Genomic DNA, 17,092 nt, shown 5'->3' with positions numbered 1-17,092 from the left:
CATCTCCCTCATTGTTCTATTTGATGCTTAGGAAAATAACCATTCAATAAAATACAGCAAAGAATAGCAGTTTACTCTTTCATGTTGTCAAAACTATCGTTTTCTCATTGCAATTTTCTTTATTTTGTAATATTTATAATTCTTCCAACTCTAAAGGCAATAATATGTTATTTTATGTCTTTAATATATATCTTCCTAGCTTTGCTTAGCTTTTATAAATCTGTGTAGAATATTTAAATAACTACTTCCCTCTAAATATATATGTCATCCATTTCTTTCATATTGATTTTCAATCTCAAACAAAATGCAGTTTTCATAAATTGATACAGTTACCACAGAAAATAGTATGACGGATCTTCAAAAAATCAAAAATAGAACTACCATATGATTCAGCATTCCACTTCTAGGAATATATATGAAAGAAACAAAAATACTAACTCAATAACATATCTGGACACCCATGTTCATAGCAGCATTATTCACAATAGCCAAGACATAGAAACAACTTGTGTCTATCAATCTATAAATGGATAAAGAAGTTGTGGCACATATATATATATATATAAAGAGAGAGAGAGAAAGAGAGAGATGGGGAGAGAGAGAGAGAGTCACAGAAAAAGAGATCAGACTCAGACTTGTGGTTACCGGAGGCAGGGGGTGGGGATGGGGGGAATTGTATGAAGGTGGTCAAAAGGTACAAACTTCCAGTTGTAAGATAAATAAGTACTAGGGATGTTCTAACTTATAAGGTAAATAAGTACAACATGATGACTATAGCTAATACTGCTGAATAATATATAGGAAAGTTGTTAAAAGAATAAATCTTAAGTGCTCTCAACACAAGGAGAAATTTTTTTTCCTTTTATTCTTTCTTTACATTTTATTTTATCTGTATGAAAGGGTGGATGTTAGCTGAACTTATTGTGGTAATCATTTCACAATATATGTAAATCAAACCAACATTGTGTAGGCCTTAAACTTATACAGTGATATATGTCAATTATTTATCAATAAAACTGGAAAAACACATAATGCAATTTGTAAGTTATTTATACTCCTAGATGAAAATATTCAGATTATTTCCCAGTGTAGCATGTTCTTAAACAGTTATATAAAATAATTATATTTTTTGCCAAACCAGTTTTTAACCAGGCAAAATTATTTGAAAGAAAAAAGATCTATTCAAATAGCTTAGAGTGAAATAAATTTATTATGTGGGTGCCAAAGAAGGGATTAAGTTTAGTGAGTATTCCCAAGTTACAGGAAGAGAAATCTGCCTATATGATGTATCTATTTCTGTGTCCTGGTTCTTCCCCCCAGCATTCCCCAGAATAGGTCATTCCACCTTCAAAAACCATGCCACGTGCAATACCTCAAGAGGGCCAGCACAAGTAACTGATCAGAGTTTCCATGACTTAATTTATATTCCCTGAAGAGTATCTGACTGGCTTCGATTAGATCAAGTATCCGTCCTAGACAGTTATTTCTGTTATGCACAATTTATTACCTCTAAAAATAGGTATATGAATAGGATATCAGATTATTTCTACTATGGTTAACTGAGACAGATAGACTAGAAACAAAATATTTCATAAGCATTTACTATGCCAGATATAAAGTGGGTATCAAGAAACATTTTACAACAATAAATTAATTAAAAATTTTAATATAAAATGTATTAAACTTCTTTCAAAATAATAATAACTACTTTCAAAACAGTATTGAAAAAGAAATCTTATTTACCATAAATAAAGAAAATATGACTTTCATAAGAAATATTTCTCATAAAATTTAAAAATGTAAATCCAAGCAGAAGAGTTAAATAACTAAAGAGATGTAAATGTCTCTAATTAAAAGTACTTGGCAATAAGGTTGCCAATTCTTTCAAGTTAATTTTATATTTGCAGAATGTTTCAGTCTTTACAATGAAATTTGTTTTGGGAATTGAAAATAACTATTTGTAACTTTTATCTGGAAGAGTAAATAATTGAAAACTAAATTTACATCTGAAAATGAAACAAAATGAAAAAGAGGACATTTCAGGCTAAATAGTAAATTGTACTTAAGACTATAATATTTAAAATACACAGTATATAGTTATGTATAAGTAAGTTAAATTATTCCTAAAGAAAGTGTGTGTGTGTATATATATACATATATATCTTAATCTTATAATAGAAATATATTTATACACATATCTTACAATTATAATAAAAATCATTTAAAATCTTTTGAAAAAAATTAAAAAACAAGAAAAAAATCAGCACTAAGGTATAAGAAGTGTTCAGAAGAGTAAATTAAGCCCATAAATAAACACATAAAAACATTTATAACTGAATTAACTAAAAAATAGAAAGTAGATATTAGATAGCATTTTTACCAAACAAAATTACAAAGTTAAAAAAAACCCACCTGATTCAAAAGTTGTCAGTGCTTTTAAAAGTGTATTTTAACAGTGAGGATTAATACAAATTAATATAGAAATTAATACAAATAACATAATCAGGTTCTGCCAAACCTGACTTACCTACAGATTGCAACTATAAACTCTGGATAAAATACAAATAAATGATATTCTGAAGGCACTAAAGAGTAAACAGAAATAGGCAGACTGTTATGATAACATTTGGTTCAAGTTTGATTTGGTTTGAATATCCCTATTTTCATGATTTTTACTTTAAGGTAGGTCCAAGATGCCAACATGGGGGATGGCTTAAACTCAAACACACACACACACACACACACACACACACACACACTTCTTCTATCTTTCTTGGCTGAGGAACCAAAAATCAGAATTCAAGACAACTACAGCCATTGGAGCATTAGTAGAAAGTCCTCCAAGTCAGTGGGAATCCTAAATTCTGTGTGCAAATTCTGCCCAAATCCTTACTCTACCGTGATCACATATGGTTGCATCAATCTGGCTACGCTTAAAATATCTGAGCAAAAGTTTGTGTTTCCACCCAAGAGACTGCGTTGGCAATTTGATTTCAACCCTGTTAATTGACTACTTAGTAACTGAATCAATAACTTTCAGAACGTTGCTGAATATAGAATGTCCACAATATAACATTCACAATATCCAGCATAAAACCAAAACTACTCAATAAAACATAAAAGAGAAAATATTACAGGTTATTCAGATAAAAATAATTAACAGAGAATGACCCTAAGATTACCAGATGTTAAACTTAGCAAACATGAATTTTAAGATAGCTATCACTAGTATTCTAAGTAATGTCAAAGCAACATGCTTTGTGATAAAAAGAACAGAAAAAGTCTACAAGTAAACTATAAAAAAGAAGCAAATGAAAATTCCCAAACTTAAAAAAATAGAAATGGAATAAAACAATTCACTAAATGGATTTATTCAGAATGGTGATAACAGAAAAGAGCCAGTGAACTTGAATATAAATGAACTCTTCTAAAGAAGAGAATGAAAAAACAATTTTTAAAATGAAAATAAGCAATGTCTCAGTAATGTTTGGGAAAATGTATAAAATTCTCATATATGTATACTGAAGTCTCAGACATGAAGAAAGAAAGAATAGAACAAGAAACACATTTGAGAAAATACTGACCAAAATGCCCAAAATTTGGTGAAGGCTATACATTTTCAGACTCAAGTTCTCAAAGAAGTATGATTAAATGTAAAGTATGAGCTGGCACAAAAAACAAAACAATTTCTCACTAAAACAAAGATAAAGAGAAATATTGAAAACAGTGAGAAAAATATCATAGCACATAGAGGGAAATACAAGTTATTATCACCAATAATTTTTTGTCAAAAACTATGGAGGCAAGAAGATATTAGACCAACCACTTCTAAGTGGAGAGAGAAAAAATGGTCAACCCCAGAAGTCTATATCCAGCAAAAATATCCTTCAAATAAAAGGTGAAATAAACATTCCTAGATAAACCAAAGTTTAGAGAGTTGCTACCAGATTTCTAGGAAGATCTCAGGTCTGCAGAAAGAAATGGAGATCATCAGAAATGGAAACCATCTGAATAAATATAAAAGACAATTTTTCTCAACATTACTTTAAAATAAAAAGAAATATTTGAAAAAAAAATTAATATAATTTCTTGTGGGTTTTCTAGCATATGTAGATATATTACATAGGATAATTATAGCATGCAGTACAGCATGAGGCTTATTAGTTCATGGACCCATAGAGTTACTAGGTTTTTATGTAATATTGTACAGTATTAATTCTAAGTAAACTGTGAAAAATTGAGGATGATTATTTAATCCCTAGGTCAATCATACACACACAAAACCAAATAGCTTTAGCATAAAAGTCAATAGATAAAATGGAATTGTAAACTTATACAGGTCATTTAGAAAACAATACAGTAATATATTTTAACATATTTCAGGATTATTATTTATTAACTGCCTAATGATCAGAACTTACACAGTAATTATATAGCAAAATTGCATTTTGACAGAAAGACTGGTAAAAATACTGACAATGGTTTTTTAACCATATAATTTTATATTTACTAAATTTTTACATTTTAAAGTTCTATACATTTTATTGTGGAATTATTACCATTTTATTTTACCAATGCCCTTGCAGTTGTAAAGACTGTCTTTTTAGTTATTTAGTCCTTTTTCTTTATTTCTCTCACAAACGTAAACACCTATGTGGAGTCAAAGCTTCTAATTTTCTCTCAGTGCTCTTTGCAATAACATTACTGCATTTCTGTCTCAAATAGCATTTAGCAGTACTACCCAGTATGCTCAAGAGATTGGTTAGGAAAACAGATTACAGCAACCTTCCAGTATTGCAAGGTTAAGTGATTTGACCTAGGTCACAGGAAAGATAAATGAGAGTACTAAGAGTCTGGTCTGGATAATGTAAAGAGCTTGCTTTAAATTTATTCTTCAATGTTAGTTTCTAAATCAGAGTTTTTACTTTACAAAATAGAGTGAAATTAAATAAGTAAAAGAGTAATTCAGTTTAAAATTTCTACCAATTCAATTCTGTTATCTCATGTATTTTAATTTTCCAAAATGATATATTTCATTTACATTAATGAAATACAATGGATACTGGGCAGTGGCATTCAATGTGTTTATACAGGTAGATGAATGGGAAACAATTATTTGAGAACCACAATAGGTTAGGCCCCTTAGTTGAGAGAAACTTTGAAAATTTGGTCAAGAAACAATACCTAATATTCTCTAGCTCTAAAGAGACAAGCCCAGCTGGCATAGTATTCTTCAGTCTTTTTATTTAATTTTTTATTCATTCAGTTATTAATTCATTTGTTCAGTTATTCATTCTAAATGATACTAAAATTTGGTTTCTGGAAATGAGCTGAGATAAAGATTGAATTATCAGAATCATAGAAAAGGGGCTTTTTATTTCCTGGCTTGTAAGTGAGAACAAAGTGAGGATCAATCATGTTGTAGTCACTATACCCAATATTGACTACATTTTTCCTTCAGGGTGTGGCTTCTAGGACCTACTTTGTGACCCAGTGCACATTTAACTGGGATAAACAATACTCACCTCCACAGTCTGACTCAAGGGGTGGTTAGAGTTATTAATGCCCAAGGAATTTTCAAAAACTTTATTTATACGTAAACATTCTACAATAAAATCATCAGTAAGAAAATAATTTATAGATACTTTCTAAATATATAATTTTTAATTTTGCTCTAGCGTCATTGTTCTCTGTTGTTTCACCGTATATGCTTTCTATTTGGCATCACAGAGGCCAAGGGGATCTGGAAATAACTACTGTCTTATCCAGCGGACAGATACCTGACCTAGCCAGGGCTGGGCAATGTTCTCCCAGAGCAAGTGAGGCAAAAGGAAAGGGATGCTGAGGTTTTCATTTGCACAAGCATTATTAATGATGGCCTCAAGGTAGGGAGGTGTAATGTTGGCCAGGTTCTTTCTGCTTCCTCTTTCTTTATCAACCCTCATTTCTGTGGTTTCTGCTTGGTTCACAGGCTGATTCTCTAACTTATTTTGAGTGTTCCAATAAATTGTATTTCTGCTTAAGATAGTCACAGTGAGATTTTATTTTTTGCAATCAGGAACTTTGATACAAAAAACCTCTTTAGTATATAAATAAGTATGGACTTCAGACTATACCGTAACATTTTTGGATTTAGAATCTTGAGTTTAACATTTTTTTTTTTTTTTCACAAACCCTGTTACTGTTTATGAGTCATTTGGGTTAGACTTTTTTAGCCAATTTATTTTTTTTAATTTCTGTTTTGTGAGACAGAGAAGTATTTGTTGGTTCCATGATCAAGCTTTTAAGCAGCTAAGGCCTTTTAGCTTCATAATGTAGCACAACATAAGATATAGATGTGGATATTTGTTAATGTGTTAATGTCTTTAGTAGTTAGTAAAGAGATAAAGACACTTTCTGTGAAAGCCAAAGGATTGAATAATAAAGATTATAGAGAAGATAGAGAAAATACCTCAGCCTTTTCCGTGTTTCAGAATCCCCTTCCAACTTCAGCTTGATTAAAATACTTTGCAACCGGTGCTATCACAGAGGAATCCACTTATTACTTTGATGTTTATGTTTACCCTTAATTAGGAGCGGTTTAGATTTCCTCCTAACTTTATTTTGTGAGCTTTTTTTAAAAGTTGTTGTGTTAAACTTTACAGCTTAACTTCATATTTATCATTTGATTCTTTATCTAGCATGAATAAATCAGAAACAAAAAAGTCTTTAAAAAAAGAGTATATCAACTATCAACTGATAGTTTGATTAAAAGTACAAGAAAATGTCCATGAGACTAGGCTGTCATATGTACTATGTAATTGCACGAAGGAACACGAGAGTATGAGTAAACAAAACAACTCTGCCATCAGTCTACAGCTACAGATTCAAGAACCTGATTAAAAAGCAAATAAATTCAGTTTGAAACCAAATGCAACACACATCAATCAGAAGACAGTCATTTTAAAAGTAGATAAAGAAAAACATAAAAATGAAATTTTAGAGACAAATAGGTAATGCCATTCCAGGCAAAAGTGTGCCTTTCTTAGCATTTACTCATCCTGATGTGTTTATTAAGAAGGATGCTAAAAGCTAGGCAATTATATTAATGCTTATGATGGATGTATTTGTTACAGGAAGACAAAACAGAATATGGAAATGGAAATGAAGTCTCTCCTTCAAGAGTTTCTTTCTAAAATACACTTCCACATTATTAAAGTGGTAGCACATACTTTGGAGGGTATCTAGTAATCTTTGCTTTAATGGAACATGTATTTTCTAGGAGTTGTTTAATAGGAAGATCATTCTTGTAAACTCGCTCTAATTATAATGCATCTTTCTGAATAATGAGAACTCAAATATTCAAGTATTTTAAATGTCTATATTTAATGTTTTCTTTAGAATTTTAATTACTTTTTAAAATATAAGCTGGAAAGCTGATATATTTGAATATTGAAATAAATTTCCAAAATGTTAACAGAATTCATTAATCCCCATTAATAATTATTAGTGAACAGCATTTGCTATTTATGTCAAAACACATATCCCTAATTTATATAGACATTAGTAAAATTACAGATACTATTTCTTTTTATTATTTCTTAATACTTATAAATTAGTATCCATGTGAGAATTTATCCTAAAACTCTCATGCAGTCTATCACTTATTACATTTATTAAAGAAATACCCATAATTGTTTTAAACTTTTTCTTTTTAAAACTTAGATAAAGAGAGACCAGATCAATCCCATCATCTTGAATAAGTAAAAGTTGTATAAGGAAATTTTAAGGAATGAATAACTATATATCAGCACAATTTAGAGTGGAGGTACATGTAATTTAAAGGAAATATTAGAAGGAATCCCTCATTTAATGCCATTACTCTGATGTTCAGCATGGCAATATATTGGGGAATTGAATAATAAAGTTTCTTTTCACAAGGAAATTAAAGTTAGTTGAGAAGTAAAAGTACACACATGAGGTAGTGAAGTAGAAATATAAAGTAAATATACCAAAGCTCTTTTATGAAGATAATTCTCACTGCACTTGAAAATCTTGAAGAAAGACAATCACATGTGTGGGTCTTGAGACAAGCCAAGCTATATTGGGAGGATCAATGCAAAGAGAAGAGACAGTCTGTTTTAGAGCAAGGTGAAAAAGAAAATCAAGACTAGAGAGAAAATACATGTGACTTTCTGTGTTTTCCCCAGAGCAAAGGGGATGAAATTTAAATGCTTCACAAATAAAGTACAATAGAGGTTTTGAGAATTTCTAAGAACTCCAAGTACATAGTGTACACATTTTCTATGGAGTTATGTTAGAGAGTTGGTTAACCTTGATACTTGAGTGTTAATAAGATGATTGAAAGAGATTTGAAAAAAGTAAATCTAAATATATATGTACTAGATTAAGATTATCAGTGTTAATATGGTTTCATGATGGAGCTGGCATACCTACATAGAGTAAGCATTAAGATAACTGCTTTCAGGACTTCCTAGGTGGTGCAGTGGTTAAGAATCTGACTGCCAGTGCAGAGGACATGGGTTCCATCCTTGCTCCAGGAAGATCTCACATGCTGCAGAGCATAAGCCCATGAGCCACAACTATTGACCCCATATACCACAACTACTGAAGCCCACGTGCCTACAGCTCGTGCTTTGCAATGAGGAGCCCCATGCACCACAATGAAGAATAGCTCCGGTTTGCTGCAACTAGAGAAAGCCTGTGTGCAGCAACAAAGACCAAATGCAGCCAGTAAGTTAATTAATTAATTAATTTTAAAAAAAATCACTGCTTTCATAGTTAGGTTCTCAAAAGGCAAGGGGGGAATAATATCATTATGGTTGTAAGTGAAATTAGGGGCAGACTTTATACATTTGCTATATTGTTTTTCTTTTTTCTATTTTTTTATTCTTCATGTTTTATTCCTTTGAAGCACTGTCAGGAGCTCATTGCAAAACTTCATAGTCATACTTCTCTTTGTTCTTTTTTTTTTTTAAGAACTTTTATTGAGAACAGTTAACACACAATAAACTGCATATATTTAGAGTATACAACTGGGTATTTTTTTCTTATTAGCAACGTGCATATGGCAGTCCCAATCTCCCATTTCATCCCCTCCAACTCTCCCTGCTTTCCCCACTTGGTGTCCATATGTTTGTTCTCTACATCTGTGTCTCTATGTTTGCCTTGCAAACCAGTTGATTTCTACCATTTTTCTATATTCTGCATATATGTGTTAATATACAATATTTGTTTTTCTCTTTCTGGCTCACTTCACTCTATATGACAGTCCCTAGGTCCATCCATGTCTCTACAAATGTCCCAATTTCATTCCTTTTTATAGCTGAGGAATATTCCATTGGATATATGTACCACATCTTCTTTATCCATTCATCTGTTGGTGGACATTTAGGTTGCTTCTATGTCTTGGCTATTGTAAATAGTGCTGCAGTGAACTCTGGAGTGCATGTGTCTTTTTGAATTATGGTATTCTCTGGGTATATGCCCAGCAGTGGGATTGCTGGGTCATATGGTAACTCTATTTTTAGTTTTGCAAGGAACCTCCATACTGTTCTCCACAGTGGCTGTATCAATTTACATTCCCACCAACAGTGCAAGAGGGTTCCCTTTTCTCACACCCTCTCCAGCATTTACTGTTTGTAGATTTTCTGATGATGCCCATTCTAATTGGTGTGAGGTGATACCTCATTGTCATTTTGATTTGCATTTCTCTAATCATTAGTGATGTTGAGCAGCTTTTCATGTGCCTCTTGGCCATCCATATGTCTTCTTTGGAGAAATGCCTGTTTAGGTCTTCTGCCCATTTTTTAATTGGGTCGTTTGCTTTTTTGATATTGCACTTGATGAACTGTTTATATATTTTGGAGATTAATCCTTTGTCTGTTGACTCGTTTGCAAATATTTTCGCCCATTCTGAGCATTGTCTTTTTGTCTTGCTTATAGTTTCCTTTGCTGTGCAGAAGCTTTGAAGTTTCACTAGGTCTCACTTAGTTATTTTTGTTTTTATTTCCATTACTCTAGGGGGTGGGTCAAAAATGATCTTGCTGTGATGTATGTCGAAGAGTGTTCTTCCTATGTTTTCCTCTAGGAGTTTTATAGTGTCTGGCCTTACATTAAGGTCTTTAATCCATTTTGAGTTTATTTTTGTGTATGGTGTTAGAGAGTGTTCTAATTTCATTCTTTTACATGTAGCTGTCCAGTTTTCCCAGCACCACTTATTGAAGAGGCTGTCTTTTCTCCATTGTATATCCTTGCCTCCTTTGTCATAGATTAGTTGACCATAGTTTATCTCTGGGCTTTCTATCCTGTTCCACTGATCTATATTTCTGTTTTTGTGCCAGTACCATACTGTCTTGATCACTGTAGCCTTGTAGTATAGTTTGAAGTCAGGAAGCCTGATTCTACCAACGTCGTCTTTCCTTCTCAAGATTGCTTTGGCTATTCAGGGTCTTTTGTGTTTCCGTACAAATCATAAAATTTCTTGTGCTAGTTTTGTGAAAAATGCCATTGGTAATTTGATCGGGATTGCATTGAATCTGTAAATTGCTTTGGGTAGGATAGTCATTTTCACAATGCTGATTCTTCCGATCCAAGAACATGGTATGTCCCTCCATCTGTTTGTGTCATCTTTGATTTCTTTCATTAGTGTCTTATAGTTTCCTGAGTACAGGTCTTTTACCTCCTCAGTTAGGTTTATTCTTAGGTATTTTATTCTTTTTGTTGCAATGGTGAATAGGATTGTTTCCTTAATTTCTCTTTCTGATCTTTCATTGTTAGTGTACAGAAATGCAAGAGATTTCTCTGTGTAAATTTTGTATCCTACATCTTTACCAAATTCATTGATTAGTGCAAGTAGTTTTCTGGTGGCATCTTTAGGATTTTCTATGTATAGTGTCATGTCATCTGCAAAGAGTGATAATTTTACTTCTTCTTTTCCAATTTGGATTCCTTTTATTTCTTTTTCTTCTCTGATTGCTGTGGCAAGGACTTCCAAAACTATGTTGAATAGTAGTGGTGAGAGTGGACATCCTTGTCTTTTTACCAATCTCGGAGGGAATATTTTCAGTTTTTCACCATTGTGAATGATGTTTGTTGTGGGTTTGCTATACATGGCCTTTATTATGTTGAGGTAGGGTCCCTCTATGCCCACCTTCTGGAGAGTTTTTATCATAAATGGGTGTTGAATTTTGTCAAAAGCTTTTTCTGCATCTATTGAGATGATCACTTGGTTTTGCTATATTGGTTTTAATTATAGGAATCATCTATGTCTTTTAATGTGTTCAGAGAAGGTCTAATTGTTAAAATTCTAATCACAATAAGAAAGGAGTCAGTAAATTTAATACAAGTAATCTCAGTATTTAGTTTGTTCATTTTGTAATCTTGTATAGCTTTGGAAAGAGAATCTTGGGATGTGACACTTGCTCTCCATAGCTGAAATAGAAGAAGAATTTAGCCCTGTTATGTTAGCATTACTGCCCCTCTGGTAACATTATGAAGTACCCATTTTAAAAGGAAAACTGAAAGTCAGCACTTCTCTCCAGGAAATGAATAAATAAATAAACAAATGCAAAAAGCCTGCCAAGCAATATTTTGTAAATGGTAAGACCTTAGTTAGCTATACCAATATTAATTATGTTAGAAGATGGGTCCAGCTGAAGCTGAAGAAGGCACCTATAATTCAATCTAATGTTAATTATCTTGCTTAAAACAAGCAGAATGGGAAAAATTAAGGTAGACAAATATTTTTAAAAAATTTTAAACTTTAATTTTGTTGTAGGAAAAAAGGGAGGATAAATTGTCTTGGGGTTCTATATATTCCCTCAGTTAAAGAATTAGCTTGATAATGACATATATGGTCCATTTTTAAAGGGCATTTACAGGTATGGAATTAATTTCAGCTATGTTTTAACTGGTACTTATTATATGACCATGAAAAATTGACTGCATAAGGTAAGTAAACCATTAGAAATGAGAAATGGGAGGCACATGACTTCTTTTTTGTGATTAGTGTGGTCCTGAGGTAACTGTAATTGAATTACTATACTTTCTGGTGCATTTCAGAACCTCTCTAGGGCACCAAGAGGAAAAGCATAAGAGAGATGAACCAACCAGAGATACAGAGTAATATTTTTCAACAATTAATGAACAGAATTTTGAGGCGGAAGAAAGAGCTTTTCAGTAATCTCAATAAAGGCCTCAGAAAGAGCCAACGGAATGTTCACTTGGTAACAGCACTGTTAGGTCTCCACAGAAGAAAGACCAGTTAAAGGAAAGGAAATTTCATCACTGTTCATCTCCTACGCATGGGTTAGAATGCTTGATGTAGATCAGTCAATAAATGAGTATTTATTGGATTCTGGTGCTGGAAGCTTTTTTCTTTTTTTGGCATTTAATTTCTAAGATTCTCTCTCTCTCTCTCTCTCTCTCTCTCTCTCTCTCTCTCTCTCTCTCTCTCTCACACACACACACACACACACACACACACATACACACCACACACACCAACTCCCTGAACAGTTATAATAATATGGTCAGGGGATGACAATCCTTCCTAGCCAAACCTTCCTTAGTATGAAATTCTGTGAACAGTGAAAAGAATAATCACCACAAATCAACAACAAAAATAGCTTTGCCCTAAGATTTATTTATGTAGAACTTTTTTCTTATGTAGTTATCTTCTTTGTACTTTATTTTTGGGGGGGAAGGGGGCGGTGGATATTAGAAATGTAAAAGCCTGTAAATTTAGAAAAAAGGTTAAATGAGACTCTTACTTAGGCATACCTTTAGCGTGGAAGAAAAAAAAGACTCTGCACAATTTAAGCTAACCTGGGGCCTGGGAAATATAGAGTGGCTTGGAAATCATTTACCATCACTAGCATCCTTACAGCCACTTCTATTTCAGTCGAGAATATATATTTAGAATCTAGTTGAGCAGTTAGATGCAGTCTTAGTAAATAGTTTAAGAACAACCAGGAAATTGTAGTGAAAATATACCTGGACATATATTTATTTTCTGTATAAAACAGTTGACAATAGAGAGGTTTTACATTATTAAATTCCAATGAATAAAAGCTGTGGTATCATACAGTTTTCTTTGAGTTTGATAGGACAATATAACAGTGTAATATTCAGATCAGAAATAACTTTTTAAATGACTTCTCTACTGAAATATGAGGTCTTGAGGTGACATTAACATTATGTTCAATTTAAGAAGCTTCTGGTTATAACAGAGAAGAGACGTGCATACAAGCCTTCATGAGTCAACATGTTGTTATCACTATTGACAAATTAGTACAAAGGCCTAGACAGAGGCTTCTGAAACTGTAGGTCTTTGTTCCTGAAGGGCTTAATAACTCTAGTTAACTCTCTTTAGTTAATTATTAATAGCTTTTTATTATTAATGAGATAAAGTATACATATTTGCCTCTAGGGGGAATTCTAGGTTGATCTCAAGTCCTCTCTTTCCTTGATTTCTTCTCCAAATATATGAACAAATAATGTTGCTGAATATTAAGGATATTTATTAGACCATAATACAGGCACAGTTTCTCTTTTTTTATTCACACTTGCAGTTTTGTCTCTGAGAATTTTCTCTCTTATTTGTCCATGCTACTTGCATGAGAAGAGCCTGGGGTGATTCCACCCTGAAATTGCCCCATCTAATGACATAAAGCCCTGGAATAAATTTCCTTTTTCAAGTTTTTCTTTACCTTTGGAGCAGTCCACTGAAAGTGGGCTACAGAGATGGGGAAAAGAAACAAATGGAAAGTTCGATAATAGTAAAGTCCCCTCTGTGTATAAGTTTACCTTGTAGCCCACATAAGAGAAGCGTAAAGAAATGTTGGCAACAAAAAAAGATTCAGAAATTTATGATCCAATGTCCCAGGTCACTCTCTTTCTCTACCCTCCACAATAAGTACAACGGAAGCAAATGGAATCCATTCTAGACATGAAGCCTAGCTTCTAGAAGAAGGGATTCTCCTTCATTTACTTGGATAATAAATGGTTAAAATGATTCAAACCAACTTATATCCTATGTGCATCTCTTTTCCTGCTACACCACTACCTCTTGAAAATATTACCTCAAGCAATGGACTACACAGGTGTTGCAAATATTTTGAATATATCACGAAGTTTAATCCACAGATTATTTAGAACACAAACAGAAATATCAATGCATATTATAAATTTAAGACATTTAAATACAGGATATATATTAGCAATTTAGCTTGCTACTAGTAACGACAGTTACTGCCATTTTTTATTAAAATATGAGGGCCCACAATCTACTTAAAAAGTGTCTATCAAAGAACAGCTCTCCACTACTTCTTTCTCTGCAATACTTTGTTTAGCACGCAGTTTTGCTAGGGAGTAAAAGTAGAGGCAGCAGATAGAAACTGGCTTGATAATTTACTGGTGTAGCAGATATTTCTCCATATCACAGTTGAGGGTTGCATGTATATGATCATTTTTTTTAAATGAATGAGTCCACAATTTTAATCAGATTGCCAAATGTTCTAAAAATTATCTCCTATTAACCACCAAAAAAGACAGAGGACTACTGTTTTAGAGATTTGCATTCCTCTCAAAAAATACTGCTGAGATATAAAAATATTTTTAAATTTATTAACATGTCTTAACATCAGTACTACCATAATTCACTTAGTATTTCTAATTACTACATAGTTGTAAGAAAAATAAGTAAAAACAAAACATTTATCAGTTTTTGTGAGGAGGAAGAGTTACCCAGAATAATTTTAAATATTTTCTTTGTTTATAGGAAGAGACCATCAAATATTGATTTGCCATTTTTTCCATCATGTGATGCAATAGAGAGGCATAAAAGAGTAACTGAAGAATTAAATATCTGCTTCACTTCTAGAGTCCCTTCTTTTGAGGTTTGTGCCTGACCTTTATGACTGAATATAGCTTTCATCATTTAATCATAATTTGGCAATTCAAAGACAATAATATCAGATATGATGTATATTTTTCTAAGCAATAAAATGCATTCAAAGATACCAAGGTTGAAGAAAATATAGAAAAGGGTGGGAGTTTCATCATCTGGTGAAAACATGGTGAATTAAAGTGGTGCTTACTGAGATATCCTATTGGGTCCAAGCACAGGAGGTCGACTTGGATTTTTTTCATTCTCATTGATTAAGTTCCTTATGATCAACCTTCACACTCTTCGAAATTGTTTTATTGGTTTTACCAATGTGCTATACATTTGTCCTCACAAAAGAGAGCAGATTGAAAGGAGACATGGTCTAAAAAGGAAGCTTTCCCACCTGGTGGGTTTAAACTGATGCAAGCCAGCAACTTACATTAAACAGATTATTCTCAAAAATAATTAAAGAATTCAGGCAAAATACCCTTGCCTATTGGATATTTTTACAACAAGGATGGGCCTCTGAAGCAATTAAAAGGAAAAAAAAATTCATTCCAAATTTCCCTGGTGCTTTTTAAAACCCCTGCTCAACACACAGTTGTTTTTTCATAATGTAAAAATTTGTTTGATATCTATTAATATCACCTCCTACCTTCTCAAAAGAGGGCCTATAAAAAGCAATACACTTTTGAAAACTCAGAAACTCCTCTGTTGAATAACTAATAACAAAATTAAAGCAAATATTTATGCAATTTACTAACATGGCAGACATTGTCTTAAGTGCTTTGCATGGATTATTTCACATGCAGATACAACCCACACACAAATAAGTCTCTAGAAAAGAGAATTAATACCACCTTGATTTTTCCAAACTCAGACACAGAAAGATTAGATTTAGTAAGTAGCAGAGCTGACTTATGAACAGAGATCATCATGCTCTGGAGTCTATGATATTAACTGTTATGTTATCATAAGTTCCTTTTTATCCTGTATATTTTCACTCTGTGTATTTGTAACACCTTTACTGAACTATAATGGACTTACTATACAATTTATCCATTTAAAGTTCACAATTCAGTTTTTAAAGTTATATTCACAGAGTTGTGCAACCATCATCACAATCGATTTTGGAATATATTTATCACCCTAAAAGGATGCCCTTCTCAATTTAGTTATCTCCCCCTCCATACTTCTTTCCTGTGAATAGAATCACATATGTGGTCTTTTGAAGCTAGCTTCTTTCAGAGCATAATGTTCTCAAGGTTAATCCATATTGTACTATGTATAAGTACTTCCTTAATTTTGTATGGCTAAATGATATTCCATTATATGGGATACCACATTTTGTTTATCCTTTTGTTAGTTCACATGTATTTTGGATTGTTTCCACCTTTGGCTATTATGAATAATGCTGGTATAAATATTTGTTAACAAGTCTTTATGTGGAGATATCTAGAAGGGGAATTGCTTGGAAATATGGTAACTCTGTTTAACTGTTTGAAGAACTACTGGACTGTTTTATGAAATGGTTGTGATATTTTATATTACATATGTCAGGAATGTATGAAAGCTCCAACTTATCTTCTCCTAACACCTGACATTATCTGGCTTTTTGATTCTAGCCATCCTAGTGGATGCCTAGTGGTATCATTGGGGTTTTGATTTGTGTTTCCCTGTTGACTAATGATGTTGAACATCTTTATATGTGGTTATTGGACATTTGTATATCTTCTAGTGAGAAATGTCTATTCAGATCTTTTGCCTATTTTGTAAAATTTATAGACTAATTTTAGAGCTGTTTTAGGTTCACAAAAAAATTGAGCAGAAAGAACAAGTTCACAGATCTACTCTCTAACCTGCACACAAGTTCATTCTTTTGTGTGTGGATATCTAATTGTCTCAGAACTATTTCTTGAAAATATTATTCTTTTCCTGCTGAATGTCTTGTCACCTTGTAAAAAATCTATTGACCATAAGTTCACGCGTTTATTTCTGTATTCTCAGTTCTATTTCATTGATTCATATGTCTATGCTATGCCTGCACCACACTTTCTTTTTTTTTTAAATACATCTTTATTCTAGTATAATTGCTTTAAAATGTTATGCTAGTTTCTGCTGTACAACAAAGTGAATCAGTTACTGTATACATAAATCCCCATATTTCCTCTCTCTTGAGCAATAGGCAGTGTTCTGCCTATG

This window comes from Hippopotamus amphibius, chromosome 14 (genome assembly GCF_030028045.1).
Source record: "Hippopotamus amphibius kiboko isolate mHipAmp2 chromosome 14, mHipAmp2.hap2, whole genome shotgun sequence".
NCBI classification, from domain to species: domain Eukaryota; kingdom Metazoa; phylum Chordata; class Mammalia; order Artiodactyla; family Hippopotamidae; genus Hippopotamus; species Hippopotamus amphibius.
This window is presented reverse-complemented; position numbering follows the sequence as displayed.